The following is a 22681-nucleotide window of genomic DNA, read 5'->3' as shown; positions in this document are numbered from 1 at the left end:
AAAGGTTTTCGAAATATTCACTCCGTTGTCTCGTCAGGAACACGACTGAATTAACGGAATCATATGGATATAAATCTTCTGACAATGTTGACTCGGATACTCTCTTTCAAATATTAAAGGTGGTAGGGGTAAAATACACGGAGCGGAAAGCTATTCACAACTTGTGCAGGTATGAGACGGCAGTTATACTAGTCGAGGAGCACGAAAGCGAAGCAGTGGTTGAGAAGAGAATGACACGGGGTTGTAGCCTATCCCCGATGTTATTCAGTCTGTATACTGAACAAGCAGTAAAGGAAACAAAAGAAAAAATTGGAATAGAAATTAAAGACCAGGGAGGAGAAATAAAAACCTTTAGGTTTTTCGATGACATTGTAATTCTGTCAGAGACAGCAAAGGACTTGGAAGAGCAGCTGAAAGAAATGAACGGTGTATTTAAAAAAGGATATAAGATTCACATCAACAAATGCAGGACGAGGATAATGGAATGTAGTCGAATTAAGTCAGGTGAGGATGAAGAATTGGTTTAGGAAATGACACTCTACAATGAGACCCCCCATGAACCATGGACCTTGCCATTGGTGGGGAGGCTTGTGTGCCTCAGCGATACAGATGGCCGTACCGTAGGTGCAACCACAACGGAGGGGTATCTGTTGAGAGGCCAGACAAACATGTGGTTCTTGAAGAGGGGCAGCAGCCTTTTCAGTAGTTGCAGGGGCAACAGTCTAGATGACTGACTGATCTGGCCCTGTAACATTAACCAATACGGCCTTGCTGTGCTGGTACTGCGAACGTCTGAAAGCAAGGGGAAACTACAGCCGTAATTTTTCCCGAGGACATGCAGCTTTACTGTATGATTAAATGATGATGGCGTCCTCTTGGGTAAAATATTCCGGAGGTAAAATGGTCCCCCATTCAGATCTCCGGGCGGGGACTACTCAGGAGGACGTCGTTATCAGGAGAAAGAAAAATGGCGTTGTACAGATCGGAGCGTGGAATGTCAGATCCCTTAATCGGGCAGGTAGGTTAGAAAATTTAAAAAGGGAAATGGATAGGTTAAAGTTAGATATAGTGGGAATTAGTGAACTTCGGTGGCAGGAGGAACAAGACTTTTGGTCAGCTGAATACAGGGTTATAAATACAAAATCAAATAGGGGTAATGCAGGAGTAGGTTTAATAATGAATAGGAAAATAGGGGTGCGGGTAAGCTACTACAAACAGCATAGTGAACGCATTATTGTGGCCAAGATAGACACAAAGCCCCCGCCTACTACAGTAGTACAAGTTTATATGCCAACTAGCTCTGCAGATGATGAAGAAATTGATGAAATGCATGATGAGATAAAATAAATTATTCAGGTAGTGAAGGGAGACGAAAATTTAATAGTCATGGGTGACTGGAATTCGTCACTAGCAAAAGGGAGAGAAGGAAACATAGTGGGTGAATATGGATTGGGGCTAAGAAATGAAAGAGGAAGCCGTCTGGTAGAATTTTGCACAGAGCGTAACTTAATCATAGCTAACACTTGGTTCAAGAATCATAAAAGAAGGTTGCATACATGGAAGAATCCTGGAGATACTAAAAGGTATCAGATAGATTATTTAATGGTAAGACAGAGATTTAGGAATCAGGTTTCAGATTGTAGGACATTTCCAGGGGCAGATGTGGACTCTGACCACAATCTATTTGTTATGACCGATAGATTAAAACTGAAGAAACTGCAAAAAGGTGGGAATTTAAGGACATGGGATCTGGATAAGCTGAAAGAACCAGAGGTTGTACAGAGTTTCAAGGAGATCATAAGGGAACAATTGACAGGAATGGGGGAAAAAATACAGTAGAAGAAGAATGGGTAGCTCTGAGGGATGAAGTCGTGAAGGCAGCAGAGGATAAAGTAGAAAAAAGACGAGGGATGCTAGAAATCATTGGGTAACAGAAGAAATATTGAATTTAATTGATGAAAGGATAAAATATAAAAATGCAGTAAATGACGGAGGCAAAAAGGAATACAAACGTCTCAAAAATGAGATCGACAGGAAGTGCAAAATGGCTAAGCAGGGATGGCTAGAGGACAAATGTAAGGATGTAGAGGCTTATCTCACTAGGGATAAGATAGATACTGCCTACAGGAAAATTAAAGAGACCTTTGGAGAAAAGAGAACCACTTGTATGAATATCAAGAGCTCAGATGGAAACCCAGTTCTAAGCAAAGAAGGGAAGGCAGAAAGGTGGAAGGAGTATAAGATACTGCGTGAAGAGTTTGACAGAGCACTGAAAGACCTGAGTCGAAACAAGGCCTCGGGAGTAGACAAAATTCCATTAGAACTACTGACAGCCTTGAGAGAGCCAGTCACGACAAAACTCTATCAGCTGGTGAGCAAGATGTATTAGACAGGCGAAATACCCTCAGACTTCAAGAAGAATATAATAATTCAAATCCCAAAGAAATCAGGTGCTGACAGACGTGAAAATTGCCGAACTATCAGTTTAATAAGTCACAGCTGCAAAATACTAACGAGAATTCTTTACAGACGAATGGAAAAACTGGTAGATGCGGACCTCGGGGAGGATCAGTTTGGATTCCGTAGAAATGTTGGAACACGTGAGGCAATACTGACCTTACGACTTATCTTAGAAGAAATATTAAGAAAAGGCAAACCTACGTTTCCAGCATTTGTAGACTTGGAGAAAGCTTTTGATAATGTTGACTGGAATGCCCTCTTTCAAATTCTGAAGGTGGCAGGGGTAAAATACAGGGAGCGAAAGGCTATTTACTATTTGTACATAAACCAGACGGCAGTCATAAGAGTCGAGAGGCATGAAAGGGAAGCAGTGGTTGGGAAAGGAGTGAGACAGGTTTGTAGCCTCTCCCCAATGTTATTTAATCTGTATATTGAGCAAGCAGTAAAGGAAACAAAAGAAAAATTCGGAGTAGGTATTAAAATTCATGGAGAAGAAGTACAAACTTTGAGGTTCGCCGATGACATTGTAATTCTGTCAAAGACAGCAAAGGACCTGGAAGAGCAGTTGAACGGAATGGACAGTGTCTTGAAAGGAGGATATAAGATGAACATCAACAAACGCAAAACGACGATAATGGAATGTAGTCGAATTAAGTCGGGTGATGCTGAGGGAATTAGATTAGGAAATGAGACACTTAAAGCAGTAAAGGAGTTTTGCTATTTGGGGAGCAAAATAACTGATGATGGTCGAAGTAGAGAGGATATAAAATGTAGACTGGCAATGGCAAGGAAAGCGCTTCTGATAGATTTATGTATCAGGAAGTCGTTTCTGAAAGTATTTGTATGGAGTGTAGCCATGAAACATGGAAGATAACTAGTTTAGACAAGAAGAGAATAGAAGCTTTCGAAATGTGGTGCTACAGAAGAATGCTGAAGATAAGGTGGATAGATTACGTCACTAATGAGGAGGTGTTGAATAGGATTAGGGAGAAGAGAAATTTGTGGCACAACTTGACTGGAAGAAGGGATCGGTTGGTAGGACATGTTTTGAGGCATCAAGGGATCACAAATTTAGCATTGGAGGGCAGCGTCGAGGGTAAAAATCGTAGAGAGAGACCAAGAGATGAATACACTAAGCAGATTCAGAAGGATGTAGGTTGCAGTAGGTACCGGGAGATGAAGAAGCTTGCACAGGACAGAGTAGCATGGAGAGCTGCATCAAACCAGTCTCAGGACTGAAGACCACAACAACAACAACAACAACATGGATATAGACGATGCAGTAATGCCCACTGTCACCAGTGACTGCACTAGTTTCAACGAATAAAAGTCACCGTTTTCAATGCAAAAGTGATTTTGATTGCGCTTTCTGGTTTGTAAATGACCTGACGAATTGCTTTCCCGAGGAACACAATGACAGATATTGTAGTAAGTGCAGATTTCCACTAACAGTTAATGTTCAAATTGCTCTGAGCACTATGAGACTTAACTTATGAGGTCATCAGTCCCCTAGAACTTAGAACTACTCAACCCTAAGCAACCGAAGGACATCACACACATCTATGCCCGAGGCTGGATTCGAACCTGCGACCGTAGCAGTTGCGCGGTTCCAGACTGAAGCGCCTAGAACCGCTCGGCCACTCTGGCCGGCGCAGGGCCACGGACATCAATATTTAATTGAAAAGGTAGCCACTGAGAGTCTCAGTTTTGTCCGGTGCTGTCGAGAACTTGCACGTATTTAAACGCGCAGCTACGAATTATGAAACTCGTCTGAAACAGTTACCCGCTCCCCGTCGTGGACGGCTGCTGGCACTCACAAGACCTGCGGTGTGCGTGCTGTGACGTAAACGCCACGGCTGCCTTTCAAGTGGGCCACGCCTCTTGACCATCTGCCAGTACTGCTACTGCCGCGGATGGGAAAGTGCGCATGCGCCCGTGCGCTACTGCTTTCCCAAAGTAATGCAGCTTTTATGATCGTTGCTGAATCCTAACCATTTTACCGAAGCCTTGTCTTCATTGGTACACATAATTGTCCCAACAAGGTGGTTCGTTTTCTGCAGTTCCGCTGCATGGAAAGTTCCTTCTAGGGCTAAGAACTGTAATCCTCACGAAGCTGCCGTAATACACTACTGGCCATTAAAATTGCTACACCACGAAGATGACGTGCTACAGACGCGAAATTTAACCGACAGGAAGTAGCTGCTGTGATATGCAAAGGATTAGCTTTTCAGAGCATTCACGCAAGGTTGGCGCCGGTGACGACACCTACATCGTGGTGACATGAGGAAATTTTCAACCGATTTCTCATACACAAACAGCAGTTGACCGACGTTGCGTGGTGAAACGTTGTTGTGATGCCTCGTAAAAGGAGGAGACATGCGGGCCATCACGTTTCCGACTTTGATAAAGGTCGGATTGTAGCCTATCGCGATTGCGGTTTATCGTATCACGACATTGCAGCTCGCGTTGGTCGAGATCCACTGACTATTAGGAGAATATGGAATCGGTGGGTTCAGGAGGGTAATACGGAACGCCGTGCTGTGTCCCAGCGCCCTCGTGTCACTATCAGTCGAGATGACAGTCATCTTATTCGCATGGCTGTAACGGATCGTGCATCCATGCCTCGATCCCTGAGTCAACAGATTGAGACGTTTGCAAGACAACAACTATCTGCACGAACAGTTCGACGGCGTTTGCAGCGGCATGGACTATCAGCTCGGAGACCATGGCTCCACTTACCCTTGACGGTGCATCATGGACAGGAGTGCCTGTGATGGTGTACTCAACAACAAACCTGGGTGTACGAATGGCAAAACGTCATTTTTTCGGATGAATCCAGGTTCTGTTTACAGCATCATAATGGTCGCATCCATGTTTGGCGACATCGCGGTAAACGCACATTGGAAGCGTGTATTCGTCATCGCTATGCTGGCGTATCACCCGGCGTGATGGTATGGGGTGCCATTGGTTACACGTCTCGGTCAACTCTTGTTCGCATTGACGGCACTCTCAAGAGCTCTCTCCTTCATTCGATCCCTGCGAAATGCTACATTTCAGCAGGATAATGCACGGCCGCTTGTTGCAGGTCCTGGAAACAGAAAATGTTCGATTGTTCCCTTGTCAGCACATTCTCCAGATCTCTTACCAATTGAAAACGTCTGCTCAATGGTGGCCGAGCAACTGGCTTGTCACAATACGCCAGTCACTACTGTTGATGAACTGTGGTATCGTGTTGAAGCTGCATTGGCAGCTGTACCTGTACACGCCATCCAAGCTCTGTTTGACTCACTGCCCAGGCGTATCATGGCTGTTATTAGGGCCAGAGGTGGTTGTTCTGGGTACTGATTTCTCATGATCCATGCACCCAAATTGCGTGAAAATGTAATCACATATCAGTTCTGGTGTAGCAATTTTAATGGCCAAAAGTGTAGTTTAACTAAGAAAACAAATTTATGTGTACGAATAAACATTAGCGAGTTCTAATAAATATTTATTGTGTAAGACAGTAAATATCTCTCTCATTCTGGTAAACTAATTTCTGATGACAGGCAGTGTGCGCAGTTGATTGCGTTTGTGTGTGTGTATATGTGTGTGTGTGTGTGTGTAGGCGCATGCCTGCATGAAGTCCCATCCGCGCCGGCTGCTGTAGCAGTATCGCTGGCAGATGTTCAAGTTACATGTGACGTCACACGGTCGGTACTCACAAGGAGAGCGCGCCCGCTCGTCATCATATATGCATGGATTGGCCAGGTATGAAAATGACGTAAATGGGACTGCACAGAGCCAATCCTAGACAAAAAAAAGAAAGGAAAAAAATAGCATATTTGGCGTGGGTCGGACAAGACATGGCCCATTCATGGTAGCGTAGTTTTCAAACAGCGGCGAAATGGGTAGGGAACGGTAATCCGAGGGTCGTGAGGTCGAATCTCTATGCGGAAGCCTTTATTTACTTACGCTGCATATAAAGCGAAATAATGCTTAATATATGAGTCTACTAATATTTTAATAAACAGCGTGAAAAGGAAAGACAAAGGAAAATTCGGGATTCAAAATAAATTTCCAAGAAATGACTGTGCTGAAAAACTGGTAAATCGACGTCAGTCGAAATAGCCTTTCTAATAGCACACATATCAAAATATTTACATTAGTATATTGTCTTTCCAGATCGGCAGTACCAACTGACTTATCATCATAGTGAAGCAAAGTAGTTCTCGCGAAACTTCAGGATGTGTACAATTTAATCCAAACATACAGAGCGCGATGTGCTGTAACCGTTTCTGGAAAATTATTGCCAACAGTCTGCGTATGCCAATAAACAATACTGGTTCTTTTCGACCGAGAACTAGTACGTGGCAAAATACAGGCGTGGTCCGTCTTAATTCTTCAAAATTTGGTGAACTTACATTGCACACGAAATATTTGACGAATGTGATGAACCTTAAGTGCACGAGAACAAATTTCTTGTAGTAATTGACTCTCCGGGAGGACAAACAAATCCACCATTATACTACGAGATTTTTTTCAAGGACTGCCATTGTGCAGTATTGAAGTGATTTCCCCAAATGCACGAAGCTAATGCAACCCTGCGATATCTATTTTTATGCAGGGGAAAAGAAATTGATCGAAAAGCTTCAGAAGGACACTGTGGCCGAGCGGTTCTAGGCGCTGCAGTCCGGAACCGCGCTGCTGCTACGGTCGCAGGTTCGACTCCCGCCTCGGGCACGGAAGTGTGTGATGCCCTAAGGTTAGTTAGGTTCAAGTAGTTCTAAGTCTAGGGGACTGATGACCTCAGATGTTAAGTCCAACAGTGGTTAGTATTTTGTTTTAAGAGCTTCAAAACTGTTCTTATCTCACAGAGAGAGGAAATCACATACCGAGAAGACTGCGCCAAAATACATTACACTGTACATCACTAGATATCCTCACCAATAAATATTTGGCCAAATGATGCGTTACGCATCGTTTCCTGCCAAACTATGCGATGAGACAGAACCATTTATGAATGTAAACGAAGCTTGTGTTTCTATAGAAGCTTAAAAACAGCTATGTTATTGTGAAAATGCGGTGCTTATAACGTGTACAAGATACCGAGATGATACCGCTTTCTCTGAACAAAATGTTCTCGAGTTTCCAACCGCGTCAATTGCTTAAAACTACATGATCTTTTGGCCAAGCACTCCTCGGCCATTGTCTAGTGATATGACACTTCACAATCGCCAAGGAGTGCTTGGCCGAAAGCTCGTGTAGTTTTAAGCATTTGACGCGGTTACAAACCCGAGAACATTTTATTGAATGTTAACGCCGCGAGACTCTGCATTCATACATTACTGCTTCCTCTGTTTTTACGATGAATACCACCCCAGCACGTGTAAAATAATAAAACTATATAATTTAATATATGCAGTTCTCGCCTGTGCTTTACAATACTTTCCTGGAATTTATTAGCAATTCCAAGTATCCCTTTGCCTTTCCTTTTGACGTCTTTTTGAAAATATTAATATGTAAGATATATTGAGCATTATTCCAGTTTATTTCCCGTAACGTAAAATTATTTTGCAATAAGGAAAAAATTAAAAATAAAGAATACCAAAGAAGTTCCCGCCTAGGGGCGCGGCCCCACAACCCTCGTATTACCGTTTTCTAGCATTTCCGCTGCTCCACACTCTGGCTGGGAATCTACGCTGAAGGGCAGCCTCGCTCATCCCGCACCAACTAATACTATTCCTTTCTAAACGCTTGGTCACCTGGAGCTTCCACTTCCGTCACTTTCACTGCTCCCCGATTCCTGCATATACCATAAATTTGCATGAAGTCAGTGATGACAAGCAGGCGGGGTTCCCCTGTTAAGCACGGTTCGGCTTGGACCTCATGAATTATGACCCAGAAGTCCCACAATGTGTATATTCTTCTTCTAGCTTTTCAAGTGTATTATCGCACTGAATCGTGCTCACTTTCTTGTCTCAGCATTCCATGTTAATTATTCAAGTTAAGCACACCCCCTGCAGCTTCCCCCTAATCCTGCTCAATTCCTTGTCAGATTAACGAGTTTTCCGTGCCTCAGCAGACATCCCGCCTGCAGATTCCTCCTAGTAACAGTTTTCAGCAAACTTCTGGTAACTCTGGTGTAACATCTCTTAACTTCAAACTTAATAGCTCTATTTTAGCCTATTGTCTAGGGTAAGTCATGCTTAAGACAATATACGAATAAAGTAAGTTTTTTCCAGATAGTGTGCTAGGCCAAAACACTTCTGTAACAACAATACGCTTAATTTGCATTTTCTGTTGACTACACCCAAATGAAATAAATATCGTCAATGCATGGAGTCCTTCAGATCTTTACTGTAACGGATTTTGTACCTTCACACAAAAATTCCAAAAACCGTTCGATCACAACGTTGTAAAACTTTATTGTGATTCAAAAAACGTTAATGTCTACCTCTACCTTCATATTGCACACTGGATATCCACTTACTGGCAGCCAACTGTTCCCAGAAAGCAGCACTAATTTCTGGGTAGTGTTCTACAAGTACTACGTCATTACCTGCCTTGTTTATAGTTATATAACTAAACTGAGAAAAATTGTAATAGAATAAAAATGGTTCCAATGGCTCTGAGCACTATGGGACTTAACTTCCGAGGTCATCAGTCCCCTACAACTTAGATATACTTAAACCCAATTAACCTAAGGATACGACACACATCCATACCCGAGGCAGGATTCGAACCTGCGACTGCAGGTCGCGCGGTTCCAGACTGAAGCGCCTAGAACCGCTCGGTCGCACCGGTCAGCGTAATAGAATAGCAGGGCAAAATTTCATGTTTCGATATAGAGCAAAGCAGTGAGACTGACCACACAGTTAATCAAAACTATATTATTAATAACTGCCTCACGTAATTACAACACTGTACAACATAAAACTTGGGAACGTAGGTAAGTACTACGTCTATAAATGTAGCCTATTTCTTAAAAATTGGAACATCATTCTTCATGAAAACACGTTGTCTAATGAATCTAATCTCTGTAAATGAAGACGTCAAAACATAGACTCGTGTTACGCTCAGGAATGTCTTTCATGGATGTTCACTTACCCATTCGCGAGAATGCCAGTAGCAGCTTAGTTTTTGCTTGTGTGTTTCAGAAACGGAACACCAACATTTGTTTCGTAACGGACTGCCTGCTTGTTATCATGACACACCAGGATTAGTCCTTCGATTGGTAGGCATCATACACGATTACATTCGTGTACATTTAAACAGCTAAGGCTGTACCAGTTTCTTGGCCACAATCCTCACTTACAGCCACTGGACATTTTTTTGTGATATATCACAATGACAGTCTACATCTGTAAGTTGGTGTGGAAGACTTTGAGACGGTACGCACTGTCACGTGTACTCGAACTTCTCTGGAACTCAGTTAGCTGTGAACTGAAATTTACATTCAAGGTGAAAGCTGTGGCTTCAGAACGTATTTGTGAAGTGTTGTGGATCATACGTAAAACACAGCAAATGATAAGTTTAATGAACAATGGCTTCAACTGACTTGCATTAAGCCTTCCCGGACCAACGTAGACACAGACTTTTTTCTTATTTCTATGGGAGGGGTCTGATTCTCACATACTGCTTCATATTTTCGATAAATTTTAGAACTTCAGCAGTAAGCTAATTTTTTGTGGAACTAGTTATCACTTTGTTCCTTACCAGAAACAGATGCAGCTTTAAATGCACCTGCTTTTAAAGGTATTAGTTCCAAAGTTTCCACATACATATTTGGAAACTCTGAAAACACCAACAGACTCTACAATAAAAAGTATTGCACTTGGCGGCGCTCAGAAGAAAACAGAAGGAAGAACCTATTTATTTCACAGCATATCCGTTACAATACAACAACGGAAGAATTGTCAGGCTAAGATTGCGAGATTCATCACGGCAAGCTTTATTCCGGTTTCGGAGTTAATGATGGCCTAGGAGAGCACTTTGATGTTGTTCCGCTTCGGTGGAATGTCGCACAGTGATAAGAATATTTATGCTAATTACAGGACAAAACTCTCACGGGCTATCCGACAAGAATGCCATTATGGAAGGCGAAAGCTTCTGCAGCAAACATGCGTCCAATTTACTCTGATTAGCTGCTCCTTGACAACCAGAAACGCCGTCACATTCCTCGAGCTGAGAGATCATTTCTGATGGATATCTTGCACACGTAACAGCAGGAATCATTTTAAGAATTCTTTTACACACGTGGCGCGTGAAGTGTTTCTTAAGTCTTCTACTAGTGGCGGGAAGAAGGTGTGAAGCTCACTTACAGGTGTGACCTAAATTGCTAATCAAAAATAGGTCTACGCGCAGTGGGAGATAGGATGTAATTAATTTTTCTGAACTATTTAATAAATCAAACTAAACCAATAAAGGGCATCATCAGGAATATAAAACATAATTCTCGATTGATAAACGCAAAGAGACAGGAATTGGTTCAATATAAAACTTTAATGACAACCGAAAAACTATTTCTTTATTGCTAAAGCTTTAGAAAAATTCGGAGTAGGCATTAAAATCCATGGAGAAGAAATAAAAACTTTGAGGTTCGCCGATGAAATTGTATTTCTGTCAGAGACAGCAAAGGACTTGGATGAGCAGTTGAACGGAATGGACAGTGTCTTGAATGAAGGATATAAAATGAACACCAATAAAAGCAAAACGAGGATAATGGAATGTAGTAGAATTAAGTCGGGTGATGCTGAGGGAATTAGATTACGAAATGAGACACTTAAAATAGTAAATGAGTTTGGCTATTTGAGGAGCAAAATAACTGATGATGGTCGAAGTAGAGAGGATACAAAATTCAGACTGGCAATGGCAAGGAAAGCGCTTCTGAAGAAGAGAAATTTGTTAACATCGAGTATAGATTTAAGTGTCAGGAAGTCGTTTCTGAAAGTATTTATATGGAGTATGGAAGTGAAACATGGACGATAAATAGTTTGGACAAGAAGAGAGTAGAAGCTTTCGAAATATGGTGCTATAGAAGACTGCTGAAGATTAGATGGGTAGATCACACAACTAATGATGAAGTATTGAAAAGCATTGGGGAGAAGAGTAGTTTGTGGCACAACTTGACTAGAAGAAGGGATCGGTTGGTAGGACATGTTCTGAGGCATCAAGGGATCTCAAATTTAGCATTGGAGGCCAGCGTGGAGGGTACAAATCGTAGAGGGGGACCAAGAGATAAATACACTAAGCAGATTCAGAAGGATGTATATTGCAGTAAGTACTGGGAGATGGAGAAGCTTGCATAGGATAGAGTAGCATGGTGAGCTGCATCAAACCAGTCTCAGGACTGAAGACCACAACAACAACAATAACAACAACAAAACTAAAGCTTTAGTAGAGCGAAATTGTTCTTCTCGCCCCGTCGACGGAATACCATACTGCACCTCTGTCGATTGGCCGACCGTAGCCACACCTTCAAGTCCACACTGTAGTGTGATATCTGTTGTGTTCCGAATGAACATGGAGCAAAAGAAAGAATGAAAGTAAACTGCAAAGCCCCGTCGAATTACGCCAGAAAAGAATGACCAGCTCAACGCCCTATCACGCCATAAATACCCCAACGCCGTCACTCTAAGATGCTACTCATTACAACAGAAGTCAGGAGACTGATGCACAATTTAGTAATCAAGAGTTTACCCCTCTACTACAAGGATTCGAAGTGGATACCTACATCTGTTCCCAGCACTGTCTCGCTACTGCATCTTAAGAACTTGGATCGGGGAGGCTGATCAAAAACGTTGAATTCCCCTTAGACAATCGTCGAGGGACGACAAACTCGTATGACAGTGTCCATCCACCGCTCTGGAGTCTAAAGATGACTCTACGAAAGAGTCGAAACCGGTCAATCACTCCAACAAAAAGAAAAGCGATCAAGACTGTTTTAAATTTTAATTTTATTGAATTCCCCTGTTAAATCATATAGACTATCGGCAAGCTATACATCTCATCAAGATAATTTTCTGAAATATCGTTATTCATGTCAATATAAGATTTTAATGGGTTTTTTTGGATGTAAAGTTTGAAAGTGCGGGGTTTCGTAAAGTTTTGCGGAATCAAGCGTCAGACGTATGATGTTTAAAGGAAAACGCTCTTTAATAGGCATGCAATTGCTCATCAAAAGCAGGCAGCTGGTCGGGTGGCACGAAGAGTTTCATTAAATGTTCCCTTCTTTGAAGTGCAGCTACCTGTCGGTGTTTCGAGACATTGTGAGGAACACCGGTGAGCCGCACTCTGTGCCATCGATATCGTTCAATTCCCAGAGTTCCTAATGTCGTTAAAGCTGTTTCCCTTACTGATTATTAGTTACGTGAGCTGGTGTGACGCCGGCTGCGGTGTCCGAGCCGTTCTAGGCGCTTCAGTCCGGAACCAAGCGGCTTCTACCGTAGCAGGTTCGAATCCTGCCTCGGGCATGGATGTGTGTGATGTCCTAAGGTTAAAAATGGTTCAAATGGCTCTGATCACTATGGTATTTAACATCTGAGATCATCAGTCCCCTAGAACTTTGAACTACTTAAACCTAAATGTTTATTTACTTATTTATTTAACCTGGCAAGATTAGGGCCATCAGGCCCCTCTCTTACATCTAACCATGCATTCTACTTATTTCACATTCATATGTTTTAGTAGGCATGTTAATCTACATCTAGTACAAGTAAAAATGAAAAAAAAAACAATTACAAAGGCACATTTGGAAAAATACATACATATAGACTTTATACTCGTAGATGATAAGTACTGTTATAATTAGACATTATGAAAGAGACAAATTTTAGGTAGGAGTGCTAGCAGCAGGCAGTAGGAGGGAGGCTGATGGTGAAGGGAGGAGAAGAATAGAGACATGACGAAACATAATTAAGAAAATGTAAAGGAAAAAGAAGATTGCATGGCTAATAGAGATAGACGAAGAGGAAGAAGAGAAAGGTGCAAGATAGGAGACACTAGCTTTGCTATTTGACAGAGGAGAGGATTGGCCTTGTACATTAATTTAGTGGAAAACATTACGAGGATAATAGTAGGAAATGTTTCAACTTCTTAAAAGCAGCAGGGGATTGAATTTAGCGCAAGGTAAGGGGCAGTTTGTTCCAGAGGCGGACAGCGGCAACTGAGAAGGAGTTTGCAAAAGTTTTTTGTTTTGTGAGTGGGCATAGTTAGCATACCAAATAAGAGTGACCTCGTGTTACGATTATGATGGCATGAAACGTGTTTAATATCTGAAGCAAGGTAGTAGGGTGCTTGCGCGACGAGGAGTCGGTGAAGTAGACATAGAGTGTGGCAGTCACGCAATGTGTCCGGCCGCTGCCACCCTAGCTGGGAGTATGAAGCACTAACATGATCATATCGGCGGATGTTGCAGGTGTGGCGCACACAGGCATTATTGTTAGTTCTAGACGTCTGTTGTTTTCACTACTCATGCCTTGTTGAATTACATCTCAATAGTGGAGGTTCGGTAGAACGAGTGAGTGCACGACCTGGCGTTTCAAGTCCTGTAGAAATACGTTCCGAAACTTTTTGAGAGCATAGAGACAAGCGGACGTCTTCCGGCACACTGCGACTGTATTCTCCTAAGGACATCACACACATCCATGCCCGAGGCAGGATTCGAACCTGCGACCGTAGCGGCAGCGCGGTTCCAGACTGTAGCACCTAGAACCGCTCGGCCACACCGTCCGGCTGTCCTTAGGTTAGTTAGGTTTAAGTAGTTGTAAGTCTAGGGGACTGATGACCTCAGATGTTAAGTCTCATAGCGCTTAGAGCCATTTGAACGAATTGAACTCGTGTGATGGCCGCTAATTACTCCCTGCTTCCTGCGTAGACCAAGTGCTGCGAAGGGGGTTAGAAAAGGGTTCTAGCAGAAGTCAACTTAGGAATCTTGAGTTTATGACAGCACGTGGATGTTTCTTGGTTCTATGCGATTACACGCGAGCTAATTACCACGTGAAATATGCATTGGCCGTGCCCGTTTCTGTCTTAACAAGGCTACGCCCAGTAGTCAACAGTCACGAGGTAGAAGCGTGCTAAGAAACTGGCTTAAAAACACGTGTTACTGCGTCGACCGCTGCCGTAACGCGGCAGCACGTAGAGTAGTGAAGGTACACGAAGGCGAACATAAACTTGCAGCTAAGATAAGTCATCATCAGTTACAAACGATATAATAAATGGCGATACCTTTCAGAATTTATGTAGTTAGTTGGAAGTGAATTAACTTTTCCGTTTAAACTTTAAGTGTAAATAAGTAGAAGATTTCAGTTCTATCAAAGCAGCTAAGTAACGAATACCACGCGGAAGATAGTGCAAAGAGGAAGATAGGAGACAAAATTATCAGTGGAAAAATTTATGTTATGAAAACAAAATTTTAACGAGGTTTCTGGAAATAGTGGTTGTAATTTCGATTTTCCGAACTATTTTACGACGAGTTTGTCACAGAATCTGTAACTGAGTGAAGAACTGGTTGAACGAAGTTCAGTCACGGCTTTCTTACAAGTGTCTCATTTTGAAGTAGGCTGCTGTAGTGTTTATACATATCACCACCTCTGGAAAAAAATTTGGTCTACGACTCAAAAATGAAACCTATGACCAATAACTCACACTCTATAACGGAAAAATACTGACATCAATATGTTGTGTTATTAATACCATCTCAAAAGTGACAAATTAATTATTAAACATATTTGTAAACTGGGATTATGATAATTTGACAGCGTATCCTACCGTTAGGCACGTCATTTGTGATTAGAAACATATAGATTAAGACTTAAAGTATGTACGATAAGAAAACATTTTAATATTGTTTGCTGAACTGATGCCCATTGTAAGTTACGAAACATTCGTTTCCTGATTAACGACGTAAAATGAATACGATAACTTACTGTAAATGATCCCCTTCTTTTTATGGATATTAGGTTACTGAATATCTCTGACCAGAGGTTACAGGTATTAGTAATTTTACTGTTAGTTTGGACTAGACAGGATGGCTACAGACATTCGAATATAGCTTGTGTCCCACAAGTGACTCTGGTTTACAGCAGTGTTCTAACATTTAGTCACAGATATTATCAACAAATTTTTATTTAGGAGATATGCAAACGAGGTATAAATATATAACTGAAAAACCAGAAACAAAATTGGTTAATCAGTACGATGAAGCTCATTTTAATTTTGTAGTCTGAATATCCAGCCGGCCGGTGTGGCCGAGCGGTTCTAGGAGCTTCAGTCTGGAACCGCGCGACCGCTACGGTCGCAAGTTCGACTCCTGCCTCGGTCATGGATGTGTGTGATGTCCTTAGGTTAGTTAGGTTTAAGTAGTTCTAAGTTCTAGAGGACTGATGAACTCAGATGTTGAGTCCCTTAGTGCTCAGAGCCATTTTTTCTGAATATCCAGATGCATTATAGGGAACCTCACAATCCGTATGTGCAAGATAGTTTTCACCGTAGTGATTGGAGCTGTACAACTAACGATCAAAAAAAGAACGCAAAAACCTCCGTACTACGTAATTCATTTTCAGTGTGTTTTGTTTCCGAAGTTGAGGTCCCCTACAACTCTTACATTTTTCCACAAAATTTCGTAGTTTACTTGGTTGTATATGGAGTTACACACACATGGTTTCAAGATAAAAACAAGCCACAAGAAGTCAAAATACAAACTTTTGATTCAAACCTCTAAGCCCGATTCCTGTCATTCAGGATTCGTACAAAGGCACTGCTATTACACCGTGTTACATGGCGGTCAATGGTCCACCATTCCTTGCAGACAACCTGAACAACGATGTACTCATACCAATAAATGGAGCAGCTCCACTCGTGATGTGGTCACGGACACATCTCAGCACGATGTTCCCTCAAGATGTCCTGTCATGTCTCCACGCCGTCCCATCAACTGATTCCATGCAAACAACAGGCACGTACACATCAATTTAGTTCTCTGATGAGCGTCAGAAATGGAGGGTCACATGACGCTCCTGGTACCAGTCATAAACCATCTACTTTGCAACAAATATACCTGTGTCCTCCTTTATGAGGGTGACTCGTCCAGTTGTTGTTACGGTTGTGGTCTTCAGACCTGAGACTGGTTTGATGCAGCTCTCCATGCTACTCTATCCTGCGCAAGCTTCTTCATCTCCCGGTAACTACTGCAACCTACATCGTTGTAAATCTGCTTAGTGTATTCATCTCTTGGTCTCCCTCTACGATTTTTACCTTCCACGCTGCCCTCCAATGCTAAATTGGTGATCCCTTGATGCCTCGGAATATGTCCTACCAACCGATCCCTTCTTCTAGTCAAGTTGTGCCACAAACTTCTCTTCTTCCCAATCCTATTCAATACCTCCTCATTAGTTATGTGGTCTACCCATCTAATCTTTAGCATTCTTCTGTAGCACCACATTTCAAAAGCTTCTATTCTCTTCTTGTCCAAACTATTTATCGTTCATGTTTCACTTCTATACATGGCTACACTCCATACAAATACTTTCAGAAACGACTTCCTGACACTTAAACCTGTACTCGATGTTAACAAATTTGTCTTCTTCAAAAACGCTTTCCTTGCCATTGCCAGTCTAAATTTTATATCCTCTCTACTTCGACCATCATCAGTTATTTTGGTCCCCAAATAGCAAAACTGCTCTTCCAAGTCCTTTGCTGTCTCTGACAGAATTACAATGTCATCGGCGAACCCCAAAGTTTTTATTTCTTCTCCTTTGATTTTAATACCTACTCCAAATTTTTCTTTTGTTTCCTTCACTGCTTGCTCAATATACAGATTGAATAGCATCGGGAAGAGGCTACAACCCTGTCTCACTCCCTTCCCAACGACTGCTTCCCTTTCGTGTCACTCGACTCTTATAACTGCCATCTGGTTTCTGTACAAATTGTAAATAGCCTTTGTCCATACGTTGCAGGGTCAGCGTAAGCCAGTGAAGATGAGAATGGCGTCCGGAAGTCAGTTTTATGGAATGAAATCGTAAAAAAATATAGCAACAGTAGATTGGAGTGATAAATTTCAAGGAAAAAGATTTGCCAGTTAATGGCCTTTTTTATTTTGGCATATCACTCCAATGTAAGTAAAAGACTGAAGGCTGCTAAAGCAAACAGTTAACGCCGAGACTGGCTGCCCCGTGGCACGGAACGCACTTTGGGCCGTGTGCTGGCGAGCGCAGGTACACAGCCGCGACTGAGGACGGCCGCCAGGGCCCTTTATTGCCTGGGCTGGGAGTTGCGCCAGATAGCGGGGATTCCGCGCCAGCCCCGGGGCTCAGGGAGGCGGATCTCGGGCGCAGTTGGCGGCTCTGGGATGGGTGGGTGCGGGGGTGAGGGCGGAGGTGGCGGTGGAGGCGGAGGGTGGCCCCGGCCGGCTCCAGATCCGACCTACCGGAGACCCTGCGGCCACGCGAGGAACTCTGCCCTGGAACTGACGAGCGGTCGGAGGATTTTCTAACGGGACATCCTCCTCTAACAACAATCTTTGTCAACAGCAGCCCGGCCACCATTGACCAGACGTTTTCAATTGGTGAGAGATGGAGAATGTGCTGGCTAGGGCAGCAGTCGAACATTTTCTGTATCCAGAAAGGCCCGTACAGGACCTGCAACATGCGGTCGTACATTATCCTGCTGAAATGAAGGGTTTTGCAAGGATCGAATGAACGGTACAGCCACGGGTCGTAACACATCTGAAATGTAACGTCCACTGTTCAAAGTGCCGTCAATGCGAACAAGAGGTGACCGAGACGCGTAACCAATGGTACCCCATACCATCACACCGGATGATACGCCTGTATGGCGATGACGAATACACGCTTCCAATGTGCGTTCACCGCGATGTCGCCAAACACGGATACGACCATCATGCTGCTGTAAACAGAACCTGGATTCATCTGAAAAAATGACGTTTTGGTTCAAATGGCTCTGAGCACTATGGGACTCAACATCTATGGTCATCAGTCCCCTAGAACTTAGAACTACGTAAACCTAACTAACCTAAGGACATCACACAACACCCAGCCATCACGAGGCAGAGAAAATCCCTGACCCCGCCGGGAATCGAACCCGGGAACCCGGGCGTGGGAAGCGAGAACGCTACCGCACGACCACGAGATGCGGGCAAAATGACGTTTTGCCATTTGTGCACCCAGGTTCATCGTTGAGTACACCATGACAGGCGCTCCTGTCTGTTATGCAGCTTCAAGGGTAACCGCAGCCATGCTCTCCGAGCTGATAGTCTATGCTGCTGCAAACGTCGTCGAACTGTTCGTGTAGATGGTTGTTGTCTTGCAAACGTCCCCATCTGTTGGATAGAGACGTGGGTGCACGATCCGTTACAGCCAAGCGGATAAGATGCCTGTCATCTTGACTGCTAGTGATAAGAGGCCGTTGGGATCCATCACGGCGTTCCGTATTTCTCTCCTGAACCCATCGATTTCATATTCTGCAACAGTCATTGTATCTCGACCAACGCCAGTAGCAGATTAATACTATGTGCCGGACCGAGACTCGAACTCGGGACCTATCCCTTTCGCGGGCAAGTGCTCTACCATCTGCCAGGAAGTTTCATATCATCGGACACTCCGCTGCAGAGTGAAATTATCATTCTGGAAACATCCCCCAGACTGTGGCTATGCCATGTCTCCGCAATATCAGTTCTTCCAGGAGTGCTAGTTCAGCAAAGTTCGCAGGAGAGCTTCTGTGAAGTTTGGAAGGTAGGGGATGAGGTGCTGGCGAAATTTAATCTGTGAGGACGGGTCGTGAGTCGTGATTGGGTAGCTCAGATGCTAGAGCACTTGTCCGCAAAAGACAACGGTCCCGAGTTCGAGTCTCGATCGGGCACACAGTTTTAATCTGCCAGGAAGTTTCATATCAGCGCATACTCCGCTGCAGAGTGAAATTCTCATTCAGGAAACTTATTACCGCCCCAACTGTTCCTCCCTCTCCTGTCAAAAATGTTGCAGCATAGCACCTAAAACGTTACAAAGCGCTTTTATTTCCAGTCAGTAACCAGGAATAATAGTTTTGTTCTTTTCTCCGCGACAACTGTAGTAACCTTCCCTTGTTAGTGCGCTACAGTATTATGGTAGAAGTGCAGGTCCCTTGGCAAGACATTGGTGACACTAGTTCATTTTGCTCTATTTACCTTACCTTAATAAAGTGACTATCATGGTCTGACGCCTAACAAGGAGAAATGTGTACTCCGGTCCTGCCGGGCTCGAATTCTGTCCCAGATAAGAGTGGGGAATTTCCCTCGTTCCAGTTCCTCCAGGACTGTCCCAAGTCCACTCAGCCTGCTGTCAAATTGACTACCGCGTACTTTTCTCGGGGGTAAAACGCGCCTGGAGCGGTAGACTCGACCCTCTTCCTCCCACTGCCGCGGGAACGAAAGACTGCACTGTACTTGCAGTCAGTTCAATCTCTGAGCGCCAAAGACTTCACCCTTTTTCTCCTTAATAAGTTCTATGGCTAGCACATAATTCACATACTTAAAACGGGACACTAGTGGCGTTGAACCGATATAGATGATGCACAAATGGCACCAGGTGGTCACATGACCTGCCACCAGTAACGTTAGCTGCGGCAGCGAATAGGCGTATGCGTGTCAGTCGGGCGTGTGGAACCAGGGCAGCAAGATGCGTCGACGTGGAGATGTGACACACGGCGGCAAAGAGCTATGTGTTTCGACGGACCATCTGAAGTTACCTAATTTGCGGCTGTATCAACGCGGACTGTCCATCGCGTCTGCAGGGACAAGTGTACCACTTGCAGCCATGTAATACGGAGTAACTGCCCATCCGACAGGGGCTGGAGGCCGGACCTAGGCCTGTAGTGTCGTCCGACCAATCATGGTTTTATGTATTAAAAATGAAAATTCCTCCAGGTGCACTTAAGATTTGGCATTTATTTGGCTACTAGTTTCGACGTTGCTTCAACGCCATCTTCAGGCCGGTGCACTTTGATGAGATCAATTGTGTGTGGCTAAGTGCTAGAAGTCTGCGGTGAGACCAGGTGATGTGGAGCACGTATTGGTGTCACCGCGGACTTCTGCTACTCAGCCACACACAATTGGTATCATCAAAGTGTACGGGCCTGAATATGGCTTTGACGAAAAACGTCTAAACTAATAGCCAAATACATATTAAATCTTAAGTACAGCTGGAGGAGTTTCATTTTTAATACAAATTATACCAGCTGAAGTCTCACCATCACCCAGTTTAAATATGGATGTATGAAGAGTCATAATTTTTGCCTTTTTCCAAATTATGCAAGGCGACGAGTGCACCGATGGCAGAAAGCGGGATATAACCGCGGTATGTTGGGGATGTTCTTGAGAGTACCATAACTTGGACATATTCATTAAGGATGTTTATTTCAACTTTCTCAATGTTGTCATTTCCTCTACATCTTCTTAATGAGTTCGCTTGCGGACACTTCAGTCTTCCAAGCTGGGACAGCTGTGTTCACGTGAATGCACGCATATTTTCCTTGTTTGCCGAACACTCTGGCATCATATCGCCATTAGAATGCCACGTTAAATTACTCAATCTTAATCCCTTTTAAAAGGCCAGGGGCTATTAGCAACAGCTAGTGAAGATTAGCAGTCAACTTACCTGGTGTTTGGTAGCTCTGCGGAATCTGATCGTCAGCGAGTACCTGTAAGTGGATATTGTATTCCAGAAGGAGTGTGTGGATCCTCTTCCTCACCGAATTGAGAACACTATCAATTGAAGAGGTGGTACAGCGCGGTATAAGCTTGATGCCCTCTAAATGTCGCAATTTTTTTCTCCAGTGTGCTTAGTCGACAGCGCGTATCAACGTTTCTGAGTACCAGATTTCGAGGCGGCCTCTCCTAGAAGCGAATTTACGGTTGCGACGTGCACTGAACTCATACTCAAACTACAATGCTAAGTTTTATTTATGATATTCAGAACAGCCGTTAGCATGTGCACATAAAACGTGCTTCATGAGCTATAGTGCACTTACGATTTGCGCAGCTTTTGCGTAAAAAAAAAAAAAAAAAAAAAAAAAAACTGTACTGTAACTGGAACCTCCCGTTGAACACTATGTACAACAATAACTGACATGGGGTATGCACTATCGCTAGCCATGCGGGATAAGCCGAGCAGTCAGTGGCGCTGCAGTCATGGACTGTGCGGCTGGTCCCTCGGGCATGGATGTCTGTGTTTGTCCTTAGAATAATTTAGTGTGTACGCTTAGGGACTGATGACCTTCGAAGTTAAGTCCCATAAGATTTCACACACACACACACACACACACACACACACACACACACGCACGCACTATCGTTAGCAAGCGTCGTACTACACATGCGTTGGGCAAAAATACGAAAACACCAAAAACCCAAGACATTACAATGTGTGATATCGATTAGAAAACCCGTTAGCATTTAAAATAGCTTTCACTCGTCTCAGAATGGATAAATACGGGACCTGTATAGTTTTCAAGGCGGTCCTATGCCACCTTGCTGCACAGTACTGCCAAGTTTGGGTAACGATGGACATCGCGCACGCTTCTCTCCAAAGCAGGCCACAAAGACTCGTTAATACTGAAATCAAGTGACTGCGGCGGTGGCCAGGGTAGACGAGAAATTCTTCCTCATGCTCACAAAATCAGTGCTGGACAATACAAGCTCCGTGAACAGGGGCCGTTCCTCTTGGAACACTGCATCACTACTGGGCAACAAATATTGTACCATGGGATGCACCTGATAAGCCATATTCGTCACATAATCCTTGGCAGTAATTCGGGCTTGCGGGGTAAATGTGAGGACTACGGAATATCACGATATGGCTGGGCGAATCATCACCGCACCCACCCCATGGTTCACTCTTGGGATGTGTAGAAGTTGGGAACTGTATGAGAGAGAGAAATGGCGTCCTGGTTTAGCGGTCACGGTGTGGACTGCCAAGCAGCCCAGCCGTCTTCAAACCTCCCTTGCGCCAGCTTTCTTTCCGCTGCTCACTTTATTCAAATTTCTGTCTGTGTCGTGGTGTAACGTCCGTTTTCAACATCCAGGTGTAAGGTAGGGACCTATAATGATAGCTGATTTTGAAAAACTACTCCATTATCAGCAGAAAGGAAATGGCTTTCGAATGGGAACCGCAAACATTTGATGACAAGGTGACAAGTCAATCGAATCCTCCATCGGAAAACACGTCTGGTGTGTTATACATGGCTT

Source organism: Schistocerca gregaria, chromosome 5 (assembly GCF_023897955.1).
Source record: "Schistocerca gregaria isolate iqSchGreg1 chromosome 5, iqSchGreg1.2, whole genome shotgun sequence".
In the NCBI taxonomy this organism is placed as follows: Eukaryota; Metazoa; Arthropoda; class Insecta; order Orthoptera; family Acrididae; genus Schistocerca; species Schistocerca gregaria.
The sequence above is the reverse complement of the archived record's forward strand: the minus strand, read 5'-3'. Positions refer to the sequence as shown.